Source organism: Papaver somniferum, chromosome 1 (genome assembly GCF_003573695.1).
Source record: "Papaver somniferum cultivar HN1 chromosome 1, ASM357369v1, whole genome shotgun sequence".
NCBI lineage: Eukaryota > Viridiplantae > Streptophyta > Magnoliopsida > Ranunculales > Papaveraceae > Papaver > Papaver somniferum.
The window spans coordinates 126233268-126247133 of NC_039358.1; positions in this window are offsets into that span (position 1 = coordinate 126233268).

Sequence of the window (13866 nt, forward strand, 5' to 3'; positions counted from 1 at the left end):
GCATGACTTTGGCGCTGAGATGTGGCTGGCATGGCATGCCATTGGCACGATGGTGCGGCTGGCATGGTTGGCATGCCTTTGGTGCGGAGATGTGGCTGGCATGGCATGCCATTGGCACGGTGGTGCGGCTGGCATGATTGGCATGCCTTTAGCGCGTAGATGTGGCTGGCATGGTTGGTATGACTTTGGCGCGGAGATGTAGCTGGCATGGCATGCCATTGGCACGGTGGTGCGGCTGGCATGGTTTTCGATTGGCACGGTGGTGCGGCTGGCATGTGTAGGTATGATGCCAGTCAGTACCGAGGGCGCTGCCGTGGAGCATGGCATTTAATAAAAAAAAGGTACCCCGGTAATTTTACGCAGACATGATGAATGGTTTAATAAATGTGCTAGTGGCAACATTATTACTCAAGTGTGGTGTCACTGTTTGACTAAGGTTTTATGATTTTAATCCTAAACTAAAAACCACCATCAACATTAAGTCCCCTGCTTAGCTCGGAACGTGGGCATTGTTGCGAGGTAAGCATAAGATGGTGACAAGTAAAAATCGAAATGGCAAGTCATGAAGAGATGGTCAGAAAGATCCGACTAACCTTTTCGGGAGATAAAGAAAATCCATGACTCTTGCTTTGGATGCTTTTGTGCAAATTTTGTTCGCGCTGCCGGCTAGGGAGCAAAATGGTAGAGGTGGTTGCTGGCTGGGATGCAGACTGTTGGCATTGGATCGACTTAGAATGAGCCGTTAGCAGTGGATCGGCTTGGGATGGAGCCGTTAGCAGTGGATCGGCTTGGGATGAAGCCGTTAGCATTGGATTGGCTTGGGATGGGCGTTGTCTTGGCGTGGGCGTTGGCATGGCATGGCGCTGGGAAGCGCTTGCTAGCGCAGCCTGGTTGCATTTTTCCATGCGTGGTTCAAATAAGGAATCCTCATTCAAAACTCCAAGGTTTTACGCCCTCGTGTTTTTTGTTTTATTCACCTTTCATTATGTTTTTGACAAGAGGTTTCGTTTGAGGCTAATTTTCCGGCCGTTATATAGTCCCATCTTATCTGCTCGGCCTCCGTTTCCCTTTCTTCATTTAGGGTTTCCGCAGTATTTATGCCGGTGAAGCTGCATCGTCTTTCCCATTTCAAGACAAAGTTTTCCTCTTCTCGAGTCCATATTTCTTTTATCATGTCAATCAGAAGTGAATCCTCCTCGAGCCAGCTAGATTCTTCAGTCAAGCACGTGAGGCCTGACTCTCGCAACAATTCTCCTACCCGGATTATCCGAGTCAAGAAGATTATACCGGTATGTTTCCATTGATCAATAAACGCTTCATTGTTTGCTGACGAATGACAAAAGATTTTATTTTGTGCAGAGATATCCTGTTGGAGCATGCGTGATTGTCGTTGATGAGGATGACTTGGTTGCTCCCTTTCCTCCGAGTCCGATCCTTCCAACCGATCCAGATCTGGAAAACGCCGACTTAGGTATTTCTTGTCATGAGTATCCCAATGCAGGTTTGTCATTCGGAATCCGCATGAAGTGTTTATCTTCTAACTACCGGAACGTTGGTGGGTTTTTGGTGCGGAAGGAATTCGTGACTCTTTACACAAAGATATGGAAAAGATACGGCCACATCGCTACCAGGAGTGTGGTGCAACATTTCTCGTCTGCCTTGGTTTCCACAGTGAACTGTCTCCATCTGTGCAGTCGTGGAACCAACTATTCAAAAGTGGGAGAACATGGTGTCTACCTGTGAGTCCCTGAAGTTCAACGTGAGTTGGTTGCGGCATCGCCTTGACATTGTGAAGGTTGACAGAGCCGGTATTCTTGCTGATGTCGTTCCTGCTGCAAAGGCTATTTTGGAAGAGGAGAAGGCTCTGACCATGGAGTCACAGAAGGTGGAAGAGTCAATCCAGAACTTGAAGAGTATGACTGAAAAGTATCAAAACCGGTTGAAAATGATTCTTTCGAGGAACTACAATCTGTTGGATGGGCTTTTCTGAGTTATGTAGTTGCGAGATGTTTGGTTTCTTTCTGGGTCTCGAGCGTGTATTTTCTTTCTTTTTTTTGTATCGGTTTTCAAATAAATAAGAGAATTTTATTGATTTGCTTCAAATAAACAAAAGAAAAGAAACTTGGTAACTGAGATGTGAAAGGAAGCGGAAAGATGCCTGGCCAGCCGTGCTATGATATGGCGAGGTGTGAGGCGACGGTCAGGCGTAGTATGCCTTGAGCCATTTTCCGTTGATGACTGCTTCTAGTTTTCCTACGTCTTCTTTAGTGACCTTGTAGTACCCATTGTTGTATGCTTTCGTGAGTATATAAGGCCCTTCCCATTTCGGGGAGAATTTTGGTGCCGACGCGTCTTGCTGGATGTGTTTGGCAGTCTTCAGTACCAAATCTCCTACTTGAAAAACACGAGGCTTCACGGCTTTTTCATATGCTCTGGAAACTCTATTTTTGTACTCCTGTGCGTGTTCTTCCGCTCTGGATCTTCTGGAATCCACAATGTCCAACTCTGTTATCCTGGAGATCAATGCTTCGGCTTCATTCCATCGAAATCCGCTTGCTTCGGCAATCCTAGATGATGGGATTTTGACTTCTGCTGGGAGGATGACGTCTGCACCATAGACGAGGGAGTAGGGAGAGGCGCCAGTGGAACTTCTTGGTGATGTCCAATACGCCCAAAGTAAGATTGGAAATTGTTCGTGCCATGTCCGAGGATTGTCGTGCACTGTTCGACTGAGGATTTAGATCAAAGTTTTGTTAGTGCTTTCAGCCTGTCCGTTTCCTTGGGGATAGTATACGGTGGAGAAAACTTGCTTAATTCCATATTCTTCGAGTAATTCCCGTACTTGTTTGTTGGAGAAAGGAGTGCCGTTGTCGGTGATGATATGGTTAGGCACGCCAAATCAGCAAATGATGTACTCCTTAATGAACGTCGCGATTGTGGCTCCCGTAGTTCCTCGCAAAGGTATGGCTTCGACCCATTTGGTGAAATACTCGGTCGTCGTTATTATGTACTCGTGCTGTTTTGAAGACGGCGGGTTGATCTTTCCAATGATGTCGAGTCCCCAGCTACAAAAAGGCCACGGACTGCCTATTGAGTGCAGAGGAGTCGACGGTACATGGATAAGGTTTCCGTGGATTTGACATTTTTTGCATTTCTGAACAAAAATAGCTGCATCATCCTCCATGGTTGGCCAGTAGTATTTCTCCTGCATCTGAAGAAATAATTTCCGTTTTCCTTGGTGTTCGCCTTCATGCATTTCTTTCAGCATGACCGGGATTTCTGCCTCGTTCAAACACCGTAGCAAACTTCCTCCAAAGATTTTAGATATAAGATTCCTTCATGGAATATGAATCTCTTGGACCTTTGTTTTATCTTGACTGCGTCCTTCTTGTTGGTGAGGAGCACGCCGTCGCGAAGGTAACTGATGTATGGCTCCTTCCAGTCCCCGGCGTGGCCAATATTGAAGACTTTCGATTGATGCGGCGGCGCTTGACAATTGGAACAGGTTCCTTGAAGCAACCGAGATTGAGCCTTCATTTCTGGCCAGTAGTAGCCAAGGCGTTGCAAACGATGATAGAGTGTTACCAATAGTGTTATCACGAAAATTTCACTATGGACGCGGTTGAGTTGTTGTTGCGCCTCTTCCTCTCCGAGGCATCTTGACAAGGAACCATCCGGGTTCCTATGGTACAACACTCCTCAGAGCATGACGAAATTTCGTAAAGTTTTGAAACTGACCTTTCCCTGGGAAAGCGAGCTGTTAAGCTCTTGGATAATCGGTGTTCTCCATTCGTCGGCTTCAGCCTCCTCGGGTTGTGAAAGCCACATTGAAGCCACGGTTCGTCTTTTCACTGTCAGAGTTTCCTCAAAACCTTCGAATTGCAGTTTTGATGCTAATGTGGCTAGACAATCATCATGTTTGTTGCCGTTGCGGCCAACATGCGCTATGGTCGTGTCGGCGAAGTAATTTAGTAGCCTTTGTGCCTCGATTCTATACGGAGCCAATGTTACTTCCTTCAGCGCGTATACTCTATTCAACTGGTTGATGAGTAGTTTAGAATCACCTCATATTTCCAGACGCGTGGCTCCAGCTTGTTTATCTAATGACAGTCCAATGAGAAAGGCTTCGTATTCTGCTGAATTGTTGGTGCAAGGGAAGTCTAGCTTGAAGGAGTGTGAGAAGACTTCACCAGTCGGGAATACTAGGACCACACCTGCTCCTCCAGTACCGTTGCTAGGGGTGGCGGAGCCGTCGAAAAATAGTAGCCACGTTTCTTCTTCGATGAAAGAGATTTCCGGAAAATATTCAGGGAGGTCCTCGTATAGTGTTGTGGTATTCTCTATTGGGAACGCTGCTAGTACATCCGCAACTGCTTGCCCTTTCATAGCTCTCAGGGAAGCGCATGTTATGTCAAATTCTGACATTTGGAGGATCCATTTGACTGCCCTTCCTATCAGAGCCGGTTTTGAGAGGAGGAACTTCACAGGATTGGACTTAGATATCAGCACAACTTTGTTGGAAAGCAGGTAATGTCTAAATTTCTGGATGGAGTGAATCAGGGCCAAGCACGCCTTTTCTGCTGTGGTATATCTGAGTTCGGCATCTCTTAAAATCCGACTGAAGTAGTATATGGGATGTTCAATCCCTTCATCATCTTCTTGGGCGAGGAGAGCTCCGACGGCAGTGTCACTGAAAGTAGTATAGAGGCACAATGGTTTTCCCTGTATGGGAGACTTCATGATGGCTGGGGAAGACAATATTTGCTAAATCTTCCGAAACGCCTCCTGTTGTAACGTGGTCCAGACAAAGCTCGCTCCAATCTTTAGCAAGGGTGTAAACGAAGCAACAAGTTGAGCTAATCCCGGTATAAAGCGGCGAATGTAGTTTATTTTACCCATGAAACTCTAGACTTCTTTCACAGTTCGCGGTGGTGGCATCGTGAGGATGGCTTGGGTTTTGACCGGGTCGACTTTAATTCCCTTGGCGGTTACCTGGAAACCTAGGAACTTGCCCGAAGAGACACCAAAAGAACACTTTAATGGATTCATCTTCAGTTTGTACTCGCGACACCTTTCAAACACTTTCCGTAGAATCTCCATATGGGCCACCCGAGTTTTTGATTTAACCACTATGTCATCTACATAATCTTCAACTTGCTTGTGCATCATGTCGTGAAAAATGGTAGTCATGGCGCGTTGGTAAGTGGCGCCAGCATTTTTCAAACCGAAGGGCATCATAGTATATTAAAAGTTTCCGAGAGGAGTTCGAAAAGCCGTCTTACTTGCGTCGTGTTCGTACATCTTTATTTGATTGTAGCCGATGTACCCGTCCATGAAAGAGAAAATACCGTGTCCACTGGTGGCATCTACCAGCATGTCAATGTTAGGAAGTGGGAAATCATCTTTAGGGCAACATTTGTTCAGATCCCTAAAATCGACGCAACACCTGATTTGGCGATTCTTCTTTTTTACCGGAACTACGTTGGCCAACCAAGTAGGATGGTGAATGGGTTTGATGAAACCAACGACCAGTAGCTTCTGAATCTCCATCTTGATCTGTTCTTCCACGTCGTGCCTGAACTGTCTCGGGGTTTGTTTGACTGGTTTGGATCCGGGTATTATGTGTAGATGGTGAGTGACCAGCTTCTCGTCCAAGCCAGGTATTTCCTCGTATGTCCATGCGAATACGTCTTGATATTCTTTGAGAAGGTCTACCAGCTTCGCGCGTTCGTCGGCGCACATAGTCAAGCTGATTGAGATGGGTCGCGGAGATTCCTCGCTCCCGATGTTGACAACTTCAAGTTCATCAGTGGTAGAGTTGGTCCCGTCCTGTAGTTGCCGTGGTGCATCCGTCACTTCCTCTTGTGGTTGGTTGTTGTGATTGCATTCTACTGGGCGGAGAGACTGGGTGGTATTCTCCCATGTTAATTGCTAACAACGGCGCTGATATACGGTTTTCCCTTTTTCATAATGACTTGTGATAAAACCCCGCTCTCGTTTGGTATGGGAGTGAGCCAAACTTTGGCTTAGCAGGGGAAGACCGGTGTGCTTCCCTTTCGAAGAGATGATGTGAGATCGGGTTTCTCCATAAAACGACGCGAGCCTATCGCTCTCTTCAATTGACGCCCACTTCGGTAGTGGAGTGTGGTGAGTCTTGCATGTCGGGTCCCGCGAACTCTTCCTTGGTTAAAACATGTCCATACCACAGATCGGCGCGAAGGGGGATAATGATGCGGTGATGCGGATGACTTCTCCGTTTAGCATGGCTTTCAGATACTGGTGATATGTCGAAGGAATGATTATGTTGTCGTGGAGCCACGGCCTTCCCAGTATCATGTGGTAATCTGGCTCTTTCTCGATTACCTCAAACTTCACCTTTGACTGGACCGGTCCTACTGATAAATTCAGGCTGATGTATCCATACGTGTTGGTTTGGTTGCCTTCGAAATCTGTCATCGTAGTAGGTTGCCGCACGACCTCGCTTGGCCGCACCTTGGCTGTTCTGAGCATTCTGAGAGTAATTACATTGGAGGACGCTCCTGTGTCGATAAGGGACCTCTTGAACTCCACATCCTTGATACGAGTTGTGACGTGTAAAGCCCGGTTATGTCCCTCTTCTGCCATCATATCGTCGTCGGTGAACGTGATATTGTTGATGGACATCTCCGGTATTCTTGAAGTTTCCAAGCGTAAAGGAACCAAAGATGCGTTTAATGCTATTTGATTGATGGCAGTAAACGTCTCCATTCGTGGATCTTTCGAAAGGTGTAGGAGTTCACATAAATTTTCTACCAGCGAGGCAGCCTCCTGGCCTACTGGTTTCCGGTTGGTGGTGAAACCGTTGACCTGAGAGTGATCGTCCGGGACGTCAGTCCCCAGCCTTCGAATTTCCGGGTCGTGTGAGCCACCTGAATCCGACGTTAATCTGATAAGGAAGTCGAGTATGTTGTTAATCGCCTCCTTCATCAAGTCCATGTTCTTGGTGTGGATCTCCTGTACTCGTGCCAACTCGTCCAACCTTGGAGTTTCCTCATCGGCTGCTCCAGTGGATACCGTGTTGGGAGAGGAGACATCGCCATTTGCCAGAGTCTGGCGGAATTTGGGATCATGAATTCAGTTCTAAAACCGACTATCTTCCTGAGTTGAAGTTGAAAAGTGAAATCGGAAATCGATATTGTAACCGAGAGATTAATCTCTCACTGTGGTCGCCAATTGTTTGAGGGTGAAAACAGTTTCTACTGATTTTGGTAATTTCGAGTGTGTGGGTGAGAAACGAGTCTAAACCCTAAACAATGTATTGCAAAGGAGTACTTTGATTCGAGAGATCAATCTGTACAAATCCAGCCAAAACCAAGAAATGGTCGTTCCAGACTTGCTTCGGTCACAAAGTGAAGGAGAAGAGTTGGTCTAGGGAGGGAAGCGAAGAGAGTGTTGAGACCAAAATAGTTGATTCGGGAAGAGTAGTTGTTTGACGACTTGTATAAGAAAGTGGAAAGCTAACAGATGGGAAAGCTAACAAGTGATTTCTGAGTGTTGTATTCTCCTGACCAAAAACTTGTTCTTTGGTGGAAATAGGTGAGATCTATTCATACAAGTCGCAACGAAACGTACCCTGGTCTCGTAAGAAGTGGAAACGGTTGAGTAAATGGAAGAAAGCGGTAACGAGTAACGCCTGGAATTGATGTTTCCATAATGAAGGAAACGTTTCACCATTACTCCTTGTATTTACTAACCGCTTCACTCTTATGACACTTTCTTGTAACGGGCACGCTGTAAACCGCCAAACCAATACCCTGATGAGCATCTCCCAGTTTGTGACATGTTTTGATGTCTCGAGTGTTTTCATGGAAAACATGTAGCATGTTTTTATTGTTTGGAAAGTTAAGATTGAGAGGCTTGTCGGTTCGGTGGTGACCTTCGACGGCCGAGATTTTGCATCTTGAGAGGAAGGTTAGCCGTTGATTGTGGTTACCTTCCGTTGGTAGCCAGTGGCGTGGAGGCATGGCCGCCGTGGCTTTGGTGCGGAGGTGTGGCTGGCGTGGCATGCCATTGGCACTATGGTGTGACTGGCATGGTTGGTATGCCTTTGGCGCGGAGTTGTGGCTGGCATGGCATGTTATTGGCACGGAGGTGCGGCTAGCATGGTTGGCATGCCTTTGGCGCGGAGTTGTGGCTGGCATGGCATGCCATTGGCACGGTGGTGCGGTTGGCATGCCTTTGGCGCGGGGATGTGTCTGGCATGGCATGCCATTGGCACGGTGGTGCGGCTGGCATGGTTGGCATGCCTTTGGCGCGGAGATGTGGTTGGCATGGCATGCCATTGGCACGGTGGTGCGGCTGGCATGGTTGGCAAGCCTTCGACGCGGAGATGTGGCTGGCATGGCATGCCATTGGCACGGTGGTGCGGCTGGCATGGTTGGCATGCCTTCGGCGCGGAGATGTAGCTGGCATGGCGTGCCATTGGCACGATGGTGCGGCTGGTATGGTTGGCATGCCTTTGGCGCGGAGATGTGGCTGGAATGGCATGCCATTGGCACGGTGGTGTGGCTGGTATGGTTGGCATGCCTTTGGCGCGGAGATGTGGTTGGCATGGGATGCCATTGGCACGATGGTGCAGCTGGCATGGTTGGCATGCCTTTGGCGCGGAGATGTGGCTGGCATGGCATGCCATTGGCACGGTGGTGCGGCTGACATGGTTGTCATTCCTTTGGCGCGGAGATGTGGCTTGTATGGCATGCCATTGGCACGGTGGTGCGGCTGGCATGGTTGGCATGCCTTTGGCGCGGAGATTGTGCTGGCATGCCATGTCATTGGCACGATGGTGCGGCTGGCATGGTTGGCATGCCTTTGGCGCGGAGATGTGGCTGGCATGGCATGCCATTGGCACGATGGTGCGGCTGGCATGGTTGGCATGCCTTTGGCGCGGAGATGTGGCTGGCATGGCATGCCATTGGCACGGTGGTGCTGCTGGCATGGTTGGTATGCCTTTGGCGCGGAGATGTGGCTGGCATGGCATGTCATTGGCACGGTGGTGCGGCTGGCATGGTTTTCCATTGGCACGGTGATGCGGCTGGCATGTGTAGGGATGATGCCAATCAGTTTCGAGGGCTCTGCCGTGGAGCATGACATTTACATAAAAGAAAGGTACCCCGGTAATTTTACGCAGACATGTTGAATGGTTTAATAAATGTGCTAGTAGCGACATTATTACTCAAGTGTGATGTCACTGTTTGACTAAGGTTTTACGATTTTAACCCTAAACCAAAAAACCACCATCAACAGTAAGGCACAACTTAATTATATCATCAGAAATCATCTCATAAAATTGTGTCTGAATATGTCCATGAATCAAACTGGAGGACGCTCCGAAGTTTTAAATGATTCTAGAGAACAATGAAATCCTGACGGATTATGAGAATGCATATGAGTCAATGGAAGGATCATGCGTGCACAATGATGATATAATCCATAAATAGTTTCTCCAGAAGTAGAGCACAATGAGATCGAACCATGATTTATTTTGATTAATTTCAAATAAATAGCGTATATGGCCTACGCAATCCAGGTAAAACTTAGTTCTTTGACAAACATACGGGTATTTGGTGTGGTAGTGCTAACCAACCTAGTGTAAAGCCTGTGGGACATATGTGGTTATTTGTCACAAAGTGTACTGAGAAGAATGAGGTCTTAAAGTATAAAGAATCACCTTGTGGCGCGAGGTTTCTCACAAACCCCTGGATCGTTTACTCTTTTGAACATCATAATGTCCAGTTAATTAGTTTGCTTGGTAGTTTCAAAAGAACTTGAAACATAGTAGATGTGGTTATATATCTGGAGATTTAGACTCAAAGATATTTGCAAAAGTGCATGATGGCCTTTTGCTTCCCAAGTCGATTGACTCTAAACCACAGAGTGTATTTGCAGTTACACTGAAACACTCACTTATTGATTTAAACAATCAGGCGGATGTGGTATACCCGTCTAAGTGACTATTTGATTGGGAAGGGATAAACAAGTAAGGTTTCGTTCCATGCGTATTAAATAAGTTCCTGATTCAGAATTATAGCTATCTATGTCGACGGTATGGACATAATAAGTACTCTTAATGGAGTAAGAGATCTTACAAGCTATTTAAAATCTGAACTTAAGATGAAAATCCTGGGAAATCTCGATCTTATCTATGTCCTAAACTAGAAGACCGAGCTTGTGGTATATTATTCCACCAGTTTGCATATATCCATTGTTAGGAAATTTAACAAGGACGTTCATGCTGCTAGCACTCCCATGATTAGTCGAGTTTCAAATGTACATAAATGACCAATTCGTCTAAAGGAAGATGACGAAGTTGGGTCGGTAGATGAACTTTCCTTATCTAAGTATAATAGACGCATTATTGTACTTAGCATAATATACTCGACCAAATGTTACATCCTCAATGAACTTGTTAGCTAGATATAGCTTAGCGCCAATGCAACGTCATTGGAATGATATAATGGACGTAATCATATACTTAAAAGTAACCATTGACATGAGTTTGTTTTATCCCTGCAAAGACATTAAAAAAGGAATGCTAAAGGAACTGCAATCCAAAGGTTGTTGATTATGAAGGAAAAATAATATCTTCTCCAATGAAAGTAATTAGGGGGAAATATGGTAGACTATTTTCTAAGTCATTACCGATATTCAGTTTTGAAAAGTACATGACTAAAAGAACTGTCTGGAACAACTTTGAAAGTAATCAGGGGGAGATGCCGACATCAGGGGAAGGATCCAAGGATATGATGTCGACATATTTTACTTCGAAATTGAAGCTGTGTTGTACTCTTTTTCCCTTCGATCGAGAATAGTTTTTCCCAAAAGGTTTTGTTACTCGACAAGGTTTTTAGCGAGACAACACTAAAAGCATCAAGTATGTTGAACGTTGAAGACATAAAGATCGCATTGATATTATTGAAAATATCTGAATCAAAGAAATGAAACGCGATAGTGTGTTAATCAACGTAACTTCCAGAATCAACAACATGGTCTGATAAACATTCAAGTCACCGAAGTAAAGTGTGATAAACTCCCTTTGATTGCATTAGACTAATGAAAATTGTCTGACATAAGGGGGAGCATCTAATGGTGTGTTGAACTATTTTCCTTCACCGAGGTTGCTTTTTCCCACAGGGTTTTGTTACTCAGCAAGGTTTGTAATGAGACAGCAACAAATACCGGGAAGTAATTTCCCAACTAAGGCTATTGTCTTTCCCACGAGGATTTTCTTCCTTAGGAGTAGTGAAGCAACTACTCAACGTCAACGGAACAAAGTGATCATCTGCAACTGACCACCTTTACTTGCATCTGTCACGTTGTACTCTTGTCCCTTCGTCAAGGGTTTTCCCAATGGGTTTTCCTTGTCAAGATTTTAATGAGGCAACATATTCGAGTACAACAGGATTTTATAAGTTTGCTTAATATTGTACTCTTTTTCTTTAGTTCAGGTTTTGTCTCTCTGGGCTTTCCTGATGAAATTTTAACGAGGCAATTAACTTAGACTCGTCGATCTTTGAAGATCGTATTGCATGTGATGAACTACATGTAAAGTACGAGACAACATGTGAAATACTACATATGAAGAGTTGTACCAAGGTTTTATCCCACTGGGTTTTTCCTTGTCAAAATTTAGTAAGGCAATTGATTTCGGCACAAGTCATCAAGGAGAGAACGACATCTGAAGAACTACATTCAAAGCACTATATATGAAGCACTATGTATAAAGTTTTGTTATTGAACCGCACAAGGGGGAGTGTTACAGGGCCTCCGGCCTATGGATGTGTGATCCATCTAGTTTCCCCTTTATATGTATATACATAAACCTAAGATATCTTTTCCCTGGTCTCTACATCTTCTACCTTCACCTTTGGTTCTACTGAATCAAAAATTATATTAATTTGTAAATCCAATGAATTATTAATTTAACACGTTTTCCCGATTCATTACCAATAAAAAAAATATTTTATCTTTATTATTAATTTATCGTGTATTATTTTATAGTGATTGTAAATTAAATAGAACAAAAGGGTAATTTTATCATTTAAAACACTGGGCTTATATCTCTTGTACGTATATGGGATAGAGAATAAATATTTTGGTCCCAAAACTTGTTTTTTGACCACCGGTTAAACCATCTCCATGGGAGGACTAGACATTCAGCGTGTTCTCTGGACAACAAAGGCCGCCTAGTTTTCTCCTTTTATTTCGGGGTCCAGAGATCAAAGGTCAAGTTAGCACATTCCTAGATGTGTTTAACACCGACTTGTTTTACCTCCCTAGTTTGAAGCCTATGAATTTCTTTATCTACCCAATAGAAAAGGATAAGGGGTGTCTGAAAATGACGAAAATACTAAGGTAGCCTCACCATTCTTACCTAATTATAAATATAATTCTTCGAACAATCAAATTTATTGAACTAACACTTCAGTAAAATCATATCTCTCTCACAAATAAAACCTAAAACTAAATACACCAATCAAATTAATTCATTCTCTCGTTTGGTATAAACTTTTTTTCTTAAAATCGCCAAGTGTAGTAATATGATGATGTAATTTTATTAACTCGTTCCTCTTAGTTAGGTTTTTTATTTATTTAACTTTTTGAGATTTAGATATATCCAGATTTCCCGTGTTTAACCAGAATCGGTTGATGCCCATGTATATATTAACCGAGTCCATCATAATCGATCGATGATCACATACATCTCGACCGATTTATTTATATTGGTGTTCTTCGTGGTTGAAGGACACAAACCAGAATCGATTGACGTGAACACTCACATAAACCGATTCTGGTTTGTGTTTTTCATGGACGAAGAACACAACCCATAATCGGTCGATGTGGACACTGACATAAACCGATTCTGGTTAACATGAATCGCAAAAAAAAAAAAAAATTGTTGATTTTTTCCTATAAAATCGGTTCATACCCTCATCCACCGATTCTATTGATTTTTCAGCTTATTTCATACTCATAGTGATGTATACTCGAACTAAAAATAAGTATTACTTAAAAAAAGATTATACCCGAATTAAGAATGAGTATGAATATGATTCTCGGATTTTTATACCCAAATTGTAAATGAGTATGAATATGATTTTCGGATTTTTGTACCCAAATTGAAAATGAGTATGATTTTATGAACTGAAATGAGTATGACTTCGTACCATTCTCAAATAGAGTATGTTTCATACTCGATTTGAGAATGAATATGAAATCATACTAATTCTTAACTCGAGTATATATATGGAGTATGGAAATCATACTCATTCATAACACGAGTATATATATGGAGTATGGATCTAAATTGTGTTTGATGGTTTTCAAGATCAACATATAATCGGTAGATGTGATGGTGGTGGCTCTCTAAAAGAGTCACAAAAATGATACCTGCAAGTGCACAGGGTTTGTTGTAGTGAGTGTGTAAGGCAGGGTCGAACCACAGAGACTTGGGTGTGAATTGAAGTAATGAAGCAAGTGACAGTTAACAAGAAAAATCAGTGGCAGTGAATAAGAACAGTGAAACAAAGACAAAAAAACCAAGGCTGTTAGCCAAGGGCAGTGATAAAGAAACAAAGGCAGGTCTTCCAACTATGTTCTTGTCCCTTGTTAGTTATCAGTCAGCTTCTAGGCTTTCTGAATAACTAGATGACAGTTGCGGTTCAAAGCCGGCTGTTCATCTAAGGGTTGGTCTAGAAAGGAGGCTAAAGGCACTAAGATGAATTCTAAACCTTGTGGTGGTTGGGGCTCTCACACTGCAACTACCCGCAGAGAAGCTTGCTTAGTGTTTTAACAACCTATAAGGATATTCAATCCTAGACAATTCAAGCA